Source organism: Phyllobates terribilis, unplaced genomic scaffold, assembly GCF_046119375.1.
Source record: "Phyllobates terribilis strain yellow unplaced genomic scaffold, ASM4611937v1 Scaffold_13__5_contigs__length_258822181, whole genome shotgun sequence".
Classification (NCBI taxonomy): domain Eukaryota; kingdom Metazoa; phylum Chordata; class Amphibia; order Anura; family Dendrobatidae; genus Phyllobates; species Phyllobates terribilis.
In genome coordinates this window covers 126,286,094-126,304,534 of record NW_027362773.1, presented here as the reverse complement: position 1 = coordinate 126,304,534, position 18,441 = coordinate 126,286,094, and the positions used below count along the sequence as shown (strand labels likewise).

At 40.3% G+C, this 18,441-nt stretch overlaps 8 non-coding genes across 8 annotated transcripts; 1 reads left to right on the top strand and 7 right to left on the bottom strand.

Annotated features, from left to right (window-relative positions):
- Positions 1-233: 233 nt before the first annotated feature.
- Positions 234-307, top strand: TRNAT-AGU (transfer RNA threonine (anticodon AGU)). Its single transcript has one exon. It is a non-coding gene; the product is annotated as a tRNA-Thr (tRNA).
- A 1,210-nt stretch (positions 308-1,517) lies between these two features.
- TRNAT-UGU (transfer RNA threonine (anticodon UGU)) lies at positions 1,518-1,590 on the bottom strand. The gene has a single exon. It is a non-coding gene; the product is annotated as a tRNA-Thr (tRNA).
- Positions 1,591-2,678: 1,088 nt separating this feature from the next.
- TRNAT-UGU (transfer RNA threonine (anticodon UGU)) lies at positions 2,679-2,751 on the bottom strand. Its single transcript has one exon. It is a non-coding gene; the product is annotated as a tRNA-Thr (tRNA).
- A 3,960-nt stretch (positions 2,752-6,711) lies between these two features.
- TRNAQ-UUG (transfer RNA glutamine (anticodon UUG)) lies at positions 6,712-6,783 on the bottom strand. The gene has a single exon. It is a non-coding gene; the product is annotated as a tRNA-Gln (tRNA).
- Positions 6,784-7,116: 333 nt separating this feature from the next.
- TRNAW-CCA (transfer RNA tryptophan (anticodon CCA)) lies at positions 7,117-7,188 on the bottom strand. The gene has a single exon. It is a non-coding gene; the product is annotated as a tRNA-Trp (tRNA).
- Positions 7,189-8,240: 1,052 nt separating this feature from the next.
- Positions 8,241-8,312, bottom strand: TRNAW-CCA (transfer RNA tryptophan (anticodon CCA)). The gene has a single exon. It is a non-coding gene; the product is annotated as a tRNA-Trp (tRNA).
- Positions 8,313-13,264: 4,952 nt separating this feature from the next.
- On the bottom strand, positions 13,265-13,346 carry TRNAS-GCU (transfer RNA serine (anticodon GCU)). Its single transcript has one exon. It is a non-coding gene; the product is annotated as a tRNA-Ser (tRNA).
- Positions 13,347-16,960: 3,614 nt separating this feature from the next.
- On the bottom strand, positions 16,961-17,032 carry TRNAA-CGC (transfer RNA alanine (anticodon CGC)). The gene has a single exon. It is a non-coding gene; the product is annotated as a tRNA-Ala (tRNA).
- Positions 17,033-18,441: the final 1,409 nt, after the last annotated feature.

The window sequence follows — 18,441 nt, the reverse complement described above, 5'->3', positions numbered from 1 at the left end:
TGATGGTGATAATCAATGTACAGAACTTCAGAATATACTGATGTTGTAAATGACTTAAATACATAATTATGACGTGTTCTCCATTGTCGGCGCTGGAAAATTAACTCTGAATTAATCACGGCAACATTAGGAAATTAGGGTCAGGTCATAAGGTTAAGCGGTTGATGCAATCCTCCTATGGGAGGCAGCCGTCTCCCAGAAAACACAGCACTTTCAAGGTTACATATGCACAAGGTGCTGTGGCTTAGTTGGTTAAAGCGCCTGTCTAGTAAACAGGAGATCCTGAGTTCGAATCTCAGCAGTGCCTTGTAGTTTTATTTAATTGCAAACTTATGCAGATCATTATCGCTATGTGTAAGGGGGCTTCCAAAATAACTTTATCCTCCCTTTATAGTAAGTGGGCGCTGACTGCAATAACTGTAATATCTTTGAGCTCTCATTTAACACAATCATGACATAACGAAGGAGTGATCCCCCTTCAATCAAATCAGTGGGATTCCCAATGAGATCAATACAGCTGAGGATCCTGTAACAAGGACTGTCTGTTAAGTATTCTTGTTGTTAAAGGTTACCATTAGAAAAGGTACTACTATTTAAATTAGGTTTTTGTGTTACATCTATTTAAAACAAAAATGGCAATAGTTTTTTTTTTCATATCATAATCTTTATTTAAAAAAAAAGAAAAGAAAATTCGTAATATTGAAATTTTCACACCATTGGGGACTTTTTTCAAACTCATACTTCCTTTTAAGAAGAGTTTTCAGCAGGCTCATTATCATCAGAGACAGGATTACAATGACAGGGAACATTTCTATACACAGCTGATAACACAGGATCCACCAATCAGAATAGGTGAAGGTGATGTCACTGCTGAGCCTGTGCCCCTCTCCTTTTCACAATGATCTTTGCACACGCTCATTAGATGCTTTTATACAAAATATTCAATTGGAGCCTGATCATTGTGGCTAATGTGCATGTGTTATTTCTTGAAACAACAGGATTTAAGAGTCTAAAACAGGCTAAGTGAACAGTGTGAAAATTACAAGATTTATTTTATTTTTCTATGTATAAAAAAAAGTTGGAATGTTTTTTAGATAGTAAAAATAACCTGATTTTAACCAAATGCCATTTTTGCTCAAACATCCTTAGAGTTCATATATTGATCTGGTACACAGCTCTGTTTGCACAAATAATGAACTAATATTGGATATCATCATGACTTTTCTTCCAATCTATTGTATTATTTAAGGTTAGTAACATAAATTCAAAAGTACTAAATCTTTATTTTACTTTTTTTTTGCATGTCCATTAACAACAGAATTAATGTACATTTATTACTATCATGTATGCATCCAAAAATGGTACCAGTAGAAAGAATACTAGTCCCATTTTTTTGAAACCTGGTATTCAGCATTAATGTTATATTTTTAATATATGTATGCCTTAATGTCTTTTCAGTTGTTATATGTTTGCACAAGGAGGGGGCAAAGCGTACAAAAGGAAAAAAAAGATTACAAAGGCCCCAGTGAGATTTGAACTCGCGACCCCTGGTTTACAAGACCAGTGCTCTAACCCCTGAGCTATGGAGCCAGTTTAGTAAAAGGGGAAAATTGTTAAAAATTGCAATTATTTAAAACACAATGTATTAGAAAACATAATAATCCAACAGTACAGTGATTACTCCAGCAGGAGGGATATTCTCATCAGTATCGGTTCACATGAGGGTATAAAAAATAAGTCCGATTTTCATCAAGAAAAGTGGGACGATTTTTTTTTTTTTTTACAGCAGCAGCTATTAATCATTTACATGACCATTTCTAGCTTCCTATGTTACAGAACTGCAATGTATCCATAAAAATCGGATATTAGACTGTGGCTTCAAATGGCATCTGTTTTTTTTGCGCACCCATAGACTTAAATGGGTGAGTCTCATCCGATTTACAGAAGAAACTAGTGCACGCTGCATTTTTTTTCACACGCATATTTGGTCAGTGAAAAAATTGCTCATCTGCACTGCCCCATTGGTGCGAGGGCCGTCCGATTCACAGACAGGACTCGGACTGAAAATACGGACGTGTGAATGAGCCCTCAAGGTTATTCTAATTTTTTCAGGTGCATGAAGTCCTTCAATTGTCCATCTGTTGTGCTATGTTAAGGGCTTTAGTCTGTCAAACACAGGTAAGAGCGTGTACAATGGAAGGTGAGATTCTCCAGCGGCAGGGATGGCATTAGGGGCAGGCAAACTAGGCATTTGCCTCGGGCCCCCACTCCGCGGCACACCAAAAGGCCACTATGGGGTCACTAAGTCAGGGGGCCCTGCGCCGGCTCCGTCCCCCCTTGCATTCAACTCTATGATGCCAATACAGTTGAAAGCAATGATGGAGAAGAGAGCGTCAGGTGACGCTCCCTCTCCCATCATTCCCTCTCATCCTTTTGGATCAGCATGATATTGTTTGTGTTTATCCGAAATTTTGCACATGTTTGATAGAAAGAAAGTAACTCCTTGCTTTTTCACTTGAGTGCAGCAGTTATGTTGCTTGTCTGGTAAAATGCACTATAAGATACATAGGTTACCAAAGACCTCAGGGTAAAGCCAAAAACTGAACAATTGTGACACCGCCAAAAACCACTGCAGTTGACCGATCCAGATGTAAAGAGAACACAACAAAAGAGCTCAAAGGCCCAAGTGAGATTTGAACTCACGACCCCTGGTTTACAAGACCAGTGCTCTAACCCCTGAGCTATGGAGCCTTGTTTCCTTACTGTGGGACTATTTATTATAGGTAGCATTTGAGATGTCTGCGATCAAAAAAATGCTATATATCCCAAAATGCTACCAATTTAGACTTGACGTTATCCCGCAAAAAACAAGCCACTACCCCCCCCACTCGGATCTGTAAATGGAAATATGGACGGTTTCCATGGCATAGTTAACACAAACAGATATAATATAATTAAAATATATTATATTTTAAATAGTATAAATAAAATTCAGTGATATGCTACCAAATCCACACCTTCCTTTTCTTTCTGAGCCCCAGAAAAAAAGGGGCCATTTGTGGAGGTCTCTGCTGTTCTGCAACCTCAGGGGCTCTGCCAACTGTGTCCACAATCTATTCAAACCAAATCTATGTTCCAAAAGCCAAAATGTTCCTTCCCTTCAGAGCCTCGCCGTTTGCACAGCAGATTCTGACCACATATGGAGTATTGCCACATTCAGTAAAAATTGTATAACAAATTGTGATGTTAATTTTCTCCTGTTACCCCTTGTGTGAATTAAAAATTTGAGGCTAAGGTAACATTTTAGTGCAAAAACTTTGAATTTTTCGTTTTCACAGCCCAATCTTATAACATTCTGTGATGCACTTGTGGTTTAAAAATCCTCATCACACCCCTAGATGAATTTCTTGTGTGGCTTATGTTTCCTGAATGGTCTCACTTTTGGGGATCTCTGCTTTTTTGGCACCTCAGGGGCTCTGTAAATGTGTCATGGCGTACACAATCTATTCCTGCCAAATTTGCACTCTAAGGCTATGTGCCCACGTCGCAGAAATGAAGCAGAAAATTTCTGCTTCATTTCCGCATGTCCTTTCCCGGAAAAACGCTTGCGGAATTTGGCAAGCGTTTTTCGCGCGTTTTAGAAGCGTTTGGGACATGCGGAATTGCCTTGCGTTTTTTATTGCATTGACAAGGCAATTCCGCATGCGTAAACGCAAAAATAATGGACATGCTACGGATTTTTGAGCGCATCAAAACGCAGCAGAAAAATCCGCAGCATGGGCATTGAAATTGCGGATTCTCATTGGGAACCATGGGGGACGGATTACCAAGTGTTTCACAAGCGCTTACGCAGCATATACGCTTGTAAAACACTACGTGGGCACATACCCTAAGAATCAAATAGCACCTTTTCCTTTCCAAGCCCAGCCGTGTGCCTAAACATTAGTTTTTGACCATATATGGGAAATCACTGCATTTGGGAGAAATTGTGTAACAAACTGTGGGGTCCATTTTCTCCTGTTACCTCTTGTGAAAATTACACATTTGGGGCTAAAACAACATTTTGATGAAAACAAATTTCTTTTTCTTTTATACATCCAAGTGTTAGAAAATTATGTGAAGCATCTAAAGGTACAAAATGGTCAACAAACCCCTAGATGAATTTTTTGAAGGGTCAAGTTTCCAAACTGGAGTCACTTGTGGGGGTTTCTCCTGGTTTGGCACCTCAGGTGCCCTGCAAATACGACATATAAACAGAAAAAACTGACTCGCACATCCAAAACAAGAAATAGGTATGTACAGGTGCTTACTAGGAGCAGCTACCTCCATATACAACTAACAAATAAAGTAGCACTCTGCAACGCTAAGTCTGCATGTGTATAGGAAGGCACGATCCTGCTGCAATTAAAACCGTCTGTGGCCTAGAGGCGGAGTGCTCAGTCAGAGAGCCTATACATATAAACAGGGTCCTGGTATTGAGAAACGCCTTATCGCGGCTACCAGGTACACATGAATTGGACAAATTAAGCATTAAGATTTCTCAATTATTTCTATTTTCTAGAGCAGTAATGCTATTCAGATTTCATATATTTCATGTTCGCATACTTAACGTTGCAGAGTGCTACTTTATTTGTTAGCTGCAAATACGACATGATGTCCAAAATCTATTCCAGCCAAATAGTGCTTCCCCCCTTCTGAGTCCTGCCATGCACATAAACAGCAGTTTTATAGTACGTATGGGAGAAATTGTGTAATAAATTGTGGGGTCTTCTCTTATACCTCCTGTGAAAATGAAAAAAAACTAGGTCTAAATCAGGAGCCTCAAATACCCGGGAGTGAAGCAGAATGGGGGTCATTACTACAAGATAGGGGCTAGGATGGGGGACATTATTACAGGAAGGGTGAACATTACTAGAGAATAGATGACATTATTACGGGACGGGGTACATTAATACAGTATGGTGGACATTAATTCAGGAAGAGATATATATATATACATATATATATATTAAACACCATTAAAAAAGAGAAATAAAAAAATCATGCCAAAAATGTTTAAAACATGATCAAAAAGTTGTATAGAAAAAAAAATGGTATCACTGAAAACGTCATCTCATCCCGCAAAGAACGTAGCCCATCAAATTCACATTTTTACTATGTGCGACCCATTTATCTGGCCGAGTTTGAGACCACTGGGCTAAAGCAATATTTTAATGGAAGAAATATAATTTTTCATTTTTTTCATTTCACTTTTGCCTTAATTCATGTGTAGTGCCTGAAGGGTTAACACATTTCCTGACAGTAGTTGTGACTAATTTGAGGGGTGCAGTTTTTCAGATTGAATCATTCCTGGGGGTTTTTCGATATATAAGCCCCCACAAAACTCACTTCAAGGCTAAGTGCCCACGTTGCGGAACTGAAGCATATTTTTTACGCTTCTCCCTGGCGGGAAAATCGCATGCGGATTTTACATGCGGTTTTCCCATCAGGTAGAAGCGTTTGTGAGGCGTCTTTGCAGCGTCTTTGCATGCATTTCCACATGCGGGTTATCAAGCACTTCTCCAAGTGATTTAAGCATGACTTGGAAAAGTGCTTGACAACTTGTTCACACTATATAAATCCATGCAACTGGCATGGATTTATATAGTGTGACCAAGTAATAGTTAAAAAAAAGAATCAGAATGGTAAAAAATAAAAAAATAAAGTTTATACTCACCTACCGATGCATTCTCTGCCCCGTCCGGAGTCTTGAGCGGCTCACGCTGTTGTGTGCAGGACCTGCGGTGACGTCATTGAGTCATGTGATGGGTCACATGACTCAATGACGTGGCAGGTCCTTCAGACAACAGCGCGACGGAGGGAAACATCAGAAGATAAGTATAAACTTTATTTTATTCTTTTTTTACACGTTCTTTGGTACCCAGGTCTGGATGAGAGTCTCCTCTCCTCCAGGCTTGGGTACCATCCGCACATTGATTCCGCATGCGGAAACGCAAAATTAATGAACATGCTGCGGATTTTTGACCGCAGCATATACGCTGCGGAAAAATCCGCAGCATGGGCATTGACATTGCGGAATGCCATTGGGGACCATGGGGTGCGGATATACATGCGTTTTACAAGCGTTTACGCTGCGGAAATTCCGCAGCATATACGCTTGTAATACGCAACGTGGGCACGCAGCCCAAAGCTGAATAGGTCCAAAAAATATAATATTTGTAAGTTTCCAAGAAAAAAAAATTGCTGCTCAATTGTAACCCTTCTAACATCCTAACAAAATTAAAGTACGTTTAAAAAAATGATGATGGTGTAAAGAAGAATTATGAGAAATTATGCTTATTAACTAGTTTGTGTTGTATAGTTATCCAGTTTAATGATATAAGCATTCAAGAAAATTGAAAATTTTATTTTTTTTTCTACAAATTTTCATCACATTTCAGATATTTTCATAAAAAAAAACACCAAAATATATTAACCTAGATTTACCACTAAAATAAAGTACAATGTGTCACAAAAACAAAACAACAATCTAAGAATCATTGAGATATGTTAAAGGATTTCAGAGCTTTTCCCACATAAAGTGACACATCAGATGTGAAAAATACAGATTGGTCATCAAAGTCAAAATTGGCTCCATCACTAAAAGGTTAAAACTAAGCAATAAAAACCAGAATATAATATAAATAGAATCTAATGATAAAAATAAAGAAAAGGTTCCACCGAGATTTGAACTCGGATTGCTGGATTCAAAGTCCAGAGTGCTAACCATTACACCATGGAACCACCTGTCTGAAAACAGCTGATCGGCTCATAGAGCAGTGACACAAGGTAGGATGAGAACTTGTTATACCAGTTCGTTCAGTTTTACTTGTAAATGGCTTCTTCTGCAAAATAACGTATACCAAGGGCTGCATAAATCCGATGCCTACCTGCAATTTTTGTTTCCCTGTCACTAAAATTAATTTACCATGTGATATTATTAAGTATTATTACTATTATTCCTTTGAGTGTTATTTAGTTTATTACTTACTATTTAATGCTTGAGTTTATTTATACCGTGCATTTATGGCTTCTGCTGTGAATAAGTTGTAAAACCAATGTGCCATAAAAAAAAATTGACCCCGACGTGATTTGAACACGCAACCTTCTGATCTGGAGTCAGACGCGCTACCGTTGCGCCACGAGGTCAGCTGAAGGCCCAAGGCTGAGAGTAGCTTGTCTATCTTGAACCGATGCCCAAAAGACATTTCTCTTTCATATTCTGGGATCACCTTCTCTTCAGGGAGACAATCATACGTGGTAAGTATTTGGTTAGAACATGTCTCAAACAAGCGGCTCTGAATACTGTGCACACATTGGGGTCAAAAAGCAATATGCTAAATGCTCCAAATCCACCTATTTTTGGCCGCGACAGCCGTTGCTTGACAAAAGTTGGCTTGGTGCCGCTGCTACATCGCAAAACTGTAGAAATAAATGGGGTTGCAATGCGACACCTACACTACCGCAAGTCGCCAAAAATCAGACTTGCTTGGATTTTTCGTGACTTGCACATCGCTGTAGTGTAGGTGTCGCAATGCAACGCCATTTATTTCTATAGCGTTGTGATGTAGTAGTGGAAACTAGTGAACTTCAGTAACACACCGGCTGTCTTGGTCAGAGTCGCCTTGTAGCCCTAGCCTTATTACATTTGCAGAAATACACTAAAAGTTTGTATATATATATATACACATATATTTATTTATATTAAACACTTTTGACAAATGAAACCACTTGCATTTTGAAAAATTTATTTAAGTTTTGTTTAATAAACTTTATTATATGTTACTTATTTTTTTAATCCAACAGCAGATTTTAGCACCCGTATCATTGGCTGGATGCATCTGATTTACTTTGCATACTGTAAATTCTTTGGCTGTAAAGCTATGTTCACACATGTTGGGGTGTTTTCTTTACGTCACAGTTCTGCAACAAAACTGATCTCTGGCAGGAAATCAGCTGCGTCAAAAGCGCAGGTTTTGCTGCGTTTTTTGATGCGTTTTTCATGTGTTTTTTCAGCCTTTTTTCACTGTCCTTCTGTCTCTATTTATGCATGTATATAAAGTTCTGTGGAAAAAAAAGAACCCCATTCTATTTTGCCATGAAAAATGCTGAAAAAACGCTGCTGCGTTTTTTGATGCATTTTTTCAGTGTTTTGGTGAAAAACCCAACATGTGTGAACATAGAAGAAAAAAAATATTGGTTGACCCCGACGTGATTTGAACACGCAACCTTCTGATCTGGAGTCAGACGCGCTACCGTTGCGCCACGAGGTCAGCTGTGGCCCAGACTACTGCTTCACTTTGCCATGCAATGTTTTTGAGATGTGCTCTCCAATCCCTACTATACTTCACAGCAAGGCAAAAAAAAATAAAAATAAAAAAATTAAATGGTTATTCTCAAAATAACAAGTTATCCCCTACCCTTAGAATAGGGAATAATATGCTGATTGCTGGAGGACCAACCTCTAGGATCCCAGAGATCCAGAACCCATCATTTAGTGATTTTTGGACCATTTACTCAGGATCACAGCATTGGGGCGATGCAGGAGGACTGGAGCTGTTTTGAGGACGCAATATTACTTTCTAGAAATCGCATGTTTTTCTCAGTCTTAGACAGTCTGGATGTCAATGAAGGATTAAAACCCCCTTCCCATTTATGTATATAGGGTCGGATAACCTGTGTGCGGTTTGTTGTGCTCTCATGCTATGTATGGTTACTTATCTATTGTGTGTGGCTTTATATCCTGTGCTGTGTCGCAGTATATCAAATGTTTAAACGCGACAATTGAACATTGAGTAATCCTGTAGTGAGACGGGGCATCCAAGGATTGGGCTGAAATCTTAGTAAATTTGGAGGCATAGGTCAACACTATATGGCATTTACTCCAAATCTCTTCTGAACAATTATTGCCATGTGCAGGACTTATTATCCTGATAAAACAAGTCACAGTCTGAAGAATCTGCTGAGTTTTGGGGTGCCAGTTAATAATAATAATTAACAAGAGCTTATGGATCTTTAAAAGTGGATTTATTACAATTAGGATATTAGAATGAAATACATAAGGGAAATCTTTCACGTGTTGGGTTTTTGCTGCGTTTTTTTGCTACTTTTTTATGCAAATTAAAAGCTGTTTTTTACAGTACCAGCAAAAGCTGTGAGATTTCCGAACGCTCTTGCACATACTCGCTTTTTTTCCTGTCTGAATTGGAAACCTGCTGCTTTTTTAAATCTGCAGCATGTCAATTCTTTCAGCGTTTTTGCGGCATCTTTTCACCTTAGAAAGCAATGAGAAAGTGCAAATACTCTGGAAAAAACACAACCTTGGGTTTTTGCTGTGTTTTTGGTGAATAAAACTAACTTTATTAAACATGTACTGTAGACAAATGACACGTAATCTGCACCAAAAAAACGCAGCAAAAACACACCAAAACCTTCTTTTTGTAATCAGCTTCCTTACTGCCAAGAGAGCAGGTTTTTTCTGAAGAAAAAAATGGGGTGCGCTAGTTGCTGGACATGGGTGACAGATGAGGAGGACAGGGATGAGAACGTGAGTAGATGGTGGTCTGATAGGGGAAGAGGGGAGGTTGGGAGGTTAGATAGGGAGCAGTTGGGTGAAGGTGAGGTCTAGTGTTGGTCCGTCTGTGTGTGTGGCTGAGGAGGACCACTGAGTAAGTCCAAAAGATGACGTAAGCAACAGGTGTTTGGAAGCAGATAACTGGAGTGTGTCAGTAGGGATGTTGAAATCGCCCATGATGATGGTGGGAATGTCAGCAGAGAGAAAGTGAAGAAGCCAGGTGGAGAACTGGCCAATAAAGGCAGTGGCTGGGCCCGGAGGTCAGTATATGATGGCCACTTATGGGTTGGAGGGAGAGCAGATGCAGACAGAGTGGATTTGAAAAGAAGGTAGGATAAGAGAGGGTAGGGGTGGGATTGGGTTGAAGGTGCAATTGGTAGAAAGAAGACCCACTCCTCCACCATGTCTGTTACCAGGGCGAGGAGTGTGGGTGAAGTGGAGAACACAGTGCAGCAGGGAAAGGCAGTGTTGGAAGGTGTCAGCCATATTTCAGTGATGCTCAGGAAGGAAAGATTAGACGAGGTAAAGAGGTCATTATTCAGATGGAGGGGGCGTTCTATAGTGCTCCAGAGAGAGGGAGCAGGAGGGTGGCATTAAGGTCACGGGTTTTTACGTAGGAGAGATTGTGGTATTTCATATTAGGCTGTGAGTGATAGGAGGGGGAATTAATGGGAAGTGTTAGCTGTGGGGGTCCAGGATTGGGAGATACGTCGCCAGCAGTGAGGAGAAGCAGAGAGATGGAGAGCAGGTGGAAGAAGGAAAGTGGACGGCTTGTTTTATATTTCAATAGGAGAGATCTGAGGTTGAAGAGCAGGTCAGAAAAGACAGACATGTGTGAATGGGGATCAATAGATGAGGGAATTTATCAATGCAGGAAACAATCAGCATACCTGTGCATGAGAGATAAGATGAATGATCAGTTCAGAGATGGTGGTGTCATTGAAGAATATATAGCATTTTTATTTTATGGCATATTTCTGATGTGCACTTGAAAAGCTGCACTTCAAGATGCTGGAGATCTCACAGACTTGCTTTTGCTGTGCTACCTTTATAACAGGGATCTAAGGGGTAAAGTTTCTCTTTATGGAGTGACATGCCAGGCCTAGCTTGTCACTCTCCACAAGGAGAAACGTTACCCCTTAGAGCCCAGTCTTAAGCCTCAAACCAAGCCAAATCAAATTTTGTACTTTGCACTAACGAGGGGCAACACCCTGAAACACTGTGTCTGCAAATTGAGATTCTGATTTGGTTTTATCTTAAGTCATATGACAGGGCTCATTAAAAGGTCAATACTGACTTTTAAGATTGCTACTTCCAATATGTTTCACTAGAGTTATAGTCCTTCCTCTCTGAAGAGGCAACTTGCACCTTTATATCAGCCACACAGTCAAACACAGCCCATATATTGCCCATCCCTGTAACACCTTCACATAATAGTATCAACCAATCAGGTCACAATCTTTTCAGTTCTCCAGGAATGTTGACACTCTCCTGAAGGTGGCGCTCTTAGGTCCAGAATGGATTAGAGGATTAGAATTCAAAAATTGCACCTTGGAGTCCTTGGATTTAGGAAAAGTCTTTATTTCAAAAGGCCTGAGGACAGGTTTAAACTCCATTTGGGCTGGAGACAAGATGTCCATCTAAAGAACAATGGTTTATATTCCAAACACCACAGGTGTTGTGTACAGATGTAGCTTACAAGAGGCCAGAGGCACAATGTCCAATTTAAGAGCAATGGTTTATATTCCAAACACCACAGGGGTTGTTTACAGATGATGTACTTTACAAGAGGGCACACAACTGCCTTCCTGCCTCACAGGTTTTATGACTCCCCACAACACATGGTCTACCCTTTGATGTAGGCCTTTGATGACCATTGGCGCTATCCAGAGCTCATGGATCAAACTGTGAGTGCAGTGATTCATATTAGACATATTATAGATATTGTCCATGTTGGTTTCCAACACTGCCATTTGGAAATACCATTGAATTGAGAGAAAAATCCTGTACCCAATATTGATGGGTTCAGCTGACACTCTAAAGCAGTGGTTCTCAACTCCAGTCCTCAAGAGCCACCAACAGATCATGTTTTCAGGATTTCCTTAGTATTGCACAGGTGATGGAATTATTACCTGTGCAATACTAAGGAAATCCTGAAAACATGATCTGTTGGTGGCTCTTGAGGACTGGAGTTGAGAACCACTGCTCTAAAGTCTATGGGCGTGAAAGCCAACCAACCAATTCCTAGGTGAGATGTCAATTGAGTATGTCCAATTTTGGACTGCCAATAGCTTTGTTCTCCTGGAGGTAAGCCATCGGCAGAGATGTCTGTTGGCGGCTTTCTCATAGAGAAACCAAACGAGCGCTTCTGTGTATGGGAGAGATGGCTGTCAGCTGATCGATAGACTGAAGCATTCTTTGGCTGACAGCCATCTAATGTGTATGGAGGGAGGTTTAGCACACAATAATATTTAGGTACATGGTACAACGCCAGATTTAGGCCACGGCCGCACTTTCAGTATTTGGTCTGTATTCGGTCAGTATTTTTTGTCAGGAGTGGGAGCCAAAACCAGGTGAGGAACAATCAGAGAAAAGGTATAATAGAAACAAGTCACCAATTCTGCATTTATCACCCACTCCTGGTTTTGGCTCCCACTACTGAGAAAAAATACTGACCGAATACTGATAGTGGGGCCGTGGCTTTACACAAATACTAGGACCTGACAATTCTAAGCAGGACATTACCCAGAGCATAAAACTTCTATACTTTCTTCCCAAAATTCATACTGCAGCACCTTCCTCAGGTAAGAGACATGCAAACACACATCCACCCACCTGCTGCAAAAGAAAATGTGATTCATAGACCAGTCCACCTTTTACTATTGCTCCCTGGTCTAAATCTGATACTCACTTGCCCATTGTAGGCGCTTTTTTTTATTTTTTTGCATTGGACAGGGGTCAGCATGGGCACTAATCTGTGACTATGCAGAATTATAGGCAAGATGTAATGTGTGTTGACACCTTTTGATCAAATCTTTCTCAGCAATTTGTGCTATGGCAGCTTTTCTGGGGGATTATTTCCCAAAAGCATTAACAAGTCTTGTCCAGTTGTCCTTCCTAAAACCAATTTTGGTAGGGAAAAGTCACTGTATACTGAGAGCTGACATTTTGAAGATGCTCTGACCCTTATGTAGCTCTTTTCAAAGTCACCCAGATCATTGAACCAGACTATTTTTCCTGCTTTCAGTTCATTAGGTATAAGAAGTGACTTAACTCCCTTCCTAATACATCCCAGATCCCCCTTCTTGACAGGTGTCATCGGCACATGTTACGGCTACTTTGTGTATTTCTGTTTTCTGCTGTCAGCTCCAGAGAAAGCAATGAATTGTATTTTCCCTTATGAGATTTCTTTCTAAAGGGAGGGAGTGATTCAGGCAACTACGATAGTATATTTATAGGCACTTTAATTTTATATTATGAAATTGGCTATAGTTACCATTACCAAGACATGAATCCACACTATTGTGCTTCATGAAAGTTTGAGGATTAGGAAGTCTATTCATCGCACATTAGAGGATGATTTCATCATTTATTTCATTCTTTATTTAATTGAACGCAAAAATGCGATGCTTCGACTTCACAAAAACAATCCGACGAGGATGGGATTCGAACCCACGCGTGCAGAGCACAATGGATTAGCAGTCCATCGCCTTAACCACTCGGCCACCTCGTCCTACTTATGGCTTTTTCCTGAATCCAAGCTCTTCAGTGCCTAAAGGTAAATTGTTTGCAAGCAATTCATTTTTGAGTGTAATTTCTATGGCAAGGAATTAGAAATATGTGTATTTTTTTGGGGGGGGGGGGGGGGGCAAAACCAGTTCATCAATTTGTACCCAGAGTTGTCAAAGAGAACTTTCTAATGGGTCGAAACAATGTACTATAGCCAGGACGATTGGTTGGACAAGAAAGCCCCCATCCATTTATTACAATAAGTAGCAATGTGCTTCAAATATTTGAACACCAAGAAAAAAAAAAGAACACAATTTTGGTAGGAAATATTTGTATAGGTCTAATTGTGTGTTCATCAATTCACCCCTTTGTGACCAGACTTGTTCGGGTCTTGCTTACGTACAAAACTTGGTTTTATCAGCAATCAGGTTTTTATTTTTTCTTAGCCCATTGCTGTACCAGACCCCTTTTTTTCTGATGGAGATGTTATATTTTCTGTGGCACTGTTTGGGGACACACACATATTAATGTGTAACCTGTATAACTTTGTGGCGGCTTTTTCTTTTTTGAGTTTATTAATAAGCTAAACAAATTATGCAGCTCTTTAGAATAATGCAGGTACCTAATTTGTTATTCTTATTGTTCAATATATAAGACGATCTTGTATTTTTAAACTAAATAATGGCATAAAAAGAAATTGCAGAGTTTCAGTAAAATTCTAACATTTTATAATCTCATTATTGTATTACATACTCTCTTTACAAATATATATGTACGCATGCATATGTATATATGCACGCACACACACATATGTATATATACATACATATAAACACACACATATACACGCACTAATACATATATGTGTATATATATATGCACACACACATATATATATATATATATATATATATATATATATATATATATATATATACACTACCGTTCAAAAGTTTGGGGTCACCCAGACAATTTTGTGTTTTCCATGAAAACTCATACTTTTATTTATCAAATGAGTTGTAAAATGATTAGAGAGTATAGTCCAGACATTGACTAGGTTAGAAATATTGATTTTTATTAGAAAGAATAATTTTCTCCTTCAAACTTTGCTTTCGTCACAGAATGCTCCCTTTGCAGCAATTACAGCATTGCAGACCTTTGGCATTCTAGCTGTTAATTTGCTGAGGTAATCTTGAGAAATTTCCTCCTGAAGCCCCTCTCACAAGTTAGATTGGCTTGATGGGCACTTTTTGCGTACCATACGGTCAAGCTGCTCCCACGACAGCTCAATGGGGTTGAGATCTGGTGACTGCGCTGGCCACTCCATTACAGATAGAATACCAGCTGCCTGCTTCTTCCCTAAATAGTTCATGCATCATTTGGAGGTGTGCTTTGGGTCATTGTCCTGTTGTAGGATGAAATTGGCTCCAATCAAGCGCTGTCCACAGGGTATGGGATGGCGTTGCAAAATGGAGTGATAGTCTTCCTTATTCAAAATCCCATTTACCTTGTACAAATCTCCCACTTTACCACCACCAAAGCAACCCCAGACCATCACATTACCTCCACCATGTTTGACAGATGGCGTCAGGCACTCTTCCAGCATCTTTTCAGTTGTTCTGCGTCTCACAGATGTTCTTCTGTGTGATCCAAACACCTCAAACTTTGATTCGTCTGTCCGTAAAACTTTTTTCCAATCTTCCTCTGTCCAATGTCTATGTTCTTTTGCCCATATTAATCTTTTCCTTTTATTAGCCAGTCTCAGATATGGCTTTTTCTTTGCCACTTTGCCCTGAAGGCCAGCATCCCGGAGTTGCCTTTTCACTGTAGACGTTGACACTGGCGTTTTGCGTGTACTATTTAATGAAGCTGCCAGTTGAGGAGCTGTGAGGCGTTGATTTCTCAAACTAGAGACTCTAATGTACTTGTCTTGTTTCTCAGTTGTGCAGCGGGGCCTCCCACTTCTCTTTCTACTCTGGTTAGAGCCTGTTTGTGCTCTCCTCTGAAGGGAGTAGTACACACCGTTGTAGGAAATCTTCAGTTTCTTGGCAATTTCTCGCATGGAATAGCCTTCATTTCTAAGAACAAGAATAGACTGTTGAGTTTCACATGAAAGTTCTCTTTTTCTGGCCATTTTGAGAGTTTCATAGAACAAACAAATGTAATGCTCCAGATTCTCAACTAGCTCAAAGGAAGGTCAATTTTATAGCTTCTCAAATCAGCCAAACCGTTTTCAGCTGGGCTAACATACTTGTGCAAGGGTTTTCTAGGGTTTTCTAAACATCCATTAGCCTTCTTACACAGTTAGCAAACACAATGTACCATTAAATCATAGAATCATAGAATCATAGAATCATAGAATGGTAGAGTTGGAAGGGACCTCCTGGGTCATCTGGTCCAACCCCCTGCTCAAAGCAGGATTCACTAGATCATCTCAGACAGATGTCTGTCCAGCCTCTGTTTGAAGACGTCCATTGAAGGGGAACTCACCACCTCTCGTGGCAGCCTGTTCCACTCATTAATCACCCTAACTGTCAAAAAGTTTTTTCTAATATCTAATCTGTGTCTCCTCCCATTTAGTTTCATCCCATTGCTTCTAGTCTTTCCTTGTGCAAATGAGAATAAAGATGATCCTTCTACAATGTGACAGCCCTTGACATATTTGTAGACAGCTATTAAGTCTCCTCTCAGTCTTCTTTTTTGCAAGCTAAACATTCCCAAATCCTGCAACCGTTCCTCATAGGACATGGTTTGCAGACCAGTCACCATTCTGGTCGCTCTTCTCTGAACTTGCTCCAGTTTGTCTATGTCTTTTTTAAAATGTGGTGCCCAAAACTGTACACAGTATTCCAGATGAGGTCTGACCAAAGAGGAGTAAAGACCGATAATGACTTCACGTGATCTAGACTGTATGCTTCACTGGAGTGGTGGTTGTTGGAAATGGCCCTCTATACACCTATGTAGATATTGCAATAAAAACAAGACGTTTGCAGCTAGAATAGTCATTTACCACATTAACAATGTATAGAGTGTATTTCTGATTCAATTAATGTTAGCTTCATTGAAAAAAAATGTGCTTTTCTTTAAAAAATAATGAAATTTCTAAATGACCCTAAACTTTTGAACGGTAGTGTATATATACAGATATACAATAAATACATAATATATTAGATAGTATCCATTAACATGTGAGGGCTTGTTTTTTGTGGTTCCTGTTTGTATCACTGGAAAACTGATGACCATATCAACAGGGAGGAGCACCCTACAAAAGGGTTACTACTGCTCCTCTCACCCCTGCATCAAGGGACGGGCGATGCATGCACAATGGACAGGTATCATGCACATGTCACATTCTAATAATTTGGACCGATGCATGAAATGGAAGTGAATGGAGAAGAGGTAACCCTTTTATCATGCCACTGAATGTAAAAAGTAAAAGGTATTGCAGGCCCTTACCCATTACAGCAAGAGCTAGGTAGTCTTTAAAAAGTCGAGGGATTATTTTTATGGAGTTGTAAAAGTAAGCAACATAGTTACTGCAGTAAAAAGCTGTATAAGTGGACTTTGAAGAGTTAACATAAATAAAAAAAAAACTATTGCAGGGAAGAAAAAAAAAAGTGGAGATGCCGGGGATTGAACCCGGGGCCTCACACATGCGAAGCGTGCGCTCTACCACTGAGCTACATCCCCTTACTGATTTGCTGGCCTCATTATGAAAAACTGCTCAGGACAGATCCCAATATTTCATGCAACACATATGCAGTAAACAATATAATGCAATATAATGCACTTTCTGCAACAGAAAAACACATGCAGAGTGCAGTAACACACGGCTAACAAGGCAGATACAGCCTGAAATTGCATGAGCTATGCACAAGGTGGCAGCGTTGTAAAATCATATTCACGTCAGCTCCAACCATTTGCAGCCGCACTGCCATTCAGCCATATTAGATGAGGTTTGTAGAGGTAAACTACCAAATTAGCCATTTCTGTAGAGATTTTGCTGAACATTTTAATAAAAAGCTTAAAGGGGCTTTTGCACTGCATGATTACCATGATCGAGGATTCCTGGGGCCGATAGTTTCAAGATAATCGTAGAGTCTAAACATGCTACTGACAAGCAAAACATTTGTTCATCAGGTGAAATGATCTTTTGGACTGCATAAAAGATCAACATTCTCGGCAGCACATAGTGTTGTGTGAACAGGACACCACTGCCGAGAACAATAGCAGTCTATGTGCATTGAACGATCTATTACAGACTGCATTTGAAGCGGGAGAATATTAAGTGGTCGCCAACCCGCAAGCTTGTTGTCAGTCAGCGATGTTTAACACTCAGCATCATGTAGCGTAACTTCACCTTCATTCCCCTAGTTTTGAAGTAAACTTTATTCAGGGGCGTAATGATCGCAGTTGTAGAGGGTGCGACCGAGACTGAAGAGAGGTGACCAGTGCCCAGGGCCGGCTCCAGGTTTTTCTGGGCCCCGGGCGAAAGAGTCTCAGTGGGCCCTTTTAACACATACCACGATTCATGATGCACAGATACGGCGGAGAAATAAATATATATATATATATTTATTTATTACACATGGCCCAGCCTGTCCCCTCATCCTTCACATACGCAGACATATGCGCGCGCACACACGGTACGCAGACATATGCGCGCGCACACACGGTACGCAGACATATGCGCGCGCACACACGGTACGCAGACATATGCGCGCGCACACACGGTATGCAGACATATGCGCGCGCACACACGGTACGCAGACATATGCGTGCGCACACACGGTACGCAGACATATGTACACATACAGACATACACATAGATAAAACAGACAAATATATATACACAGTCATATACACTGACATTCACATACATGCACTCACACAGATCCATTACTAATATTTTTAATATGGGGATTGGGGAAGCCTCACTCACCTGTCCCCTGTCCAGTGTCCTGTCCAGCAGCTCCTCGGGTATGGGGCAGTGCAGGGCCCCCGGCGTGTCACAGACTTCATGGCCGTGGAACATCAGAGGGGCCCACTTGCGGTCGGGTCCGGGCCCCTCCCGCCCATCTGTGCAGGACCTCCGCTCC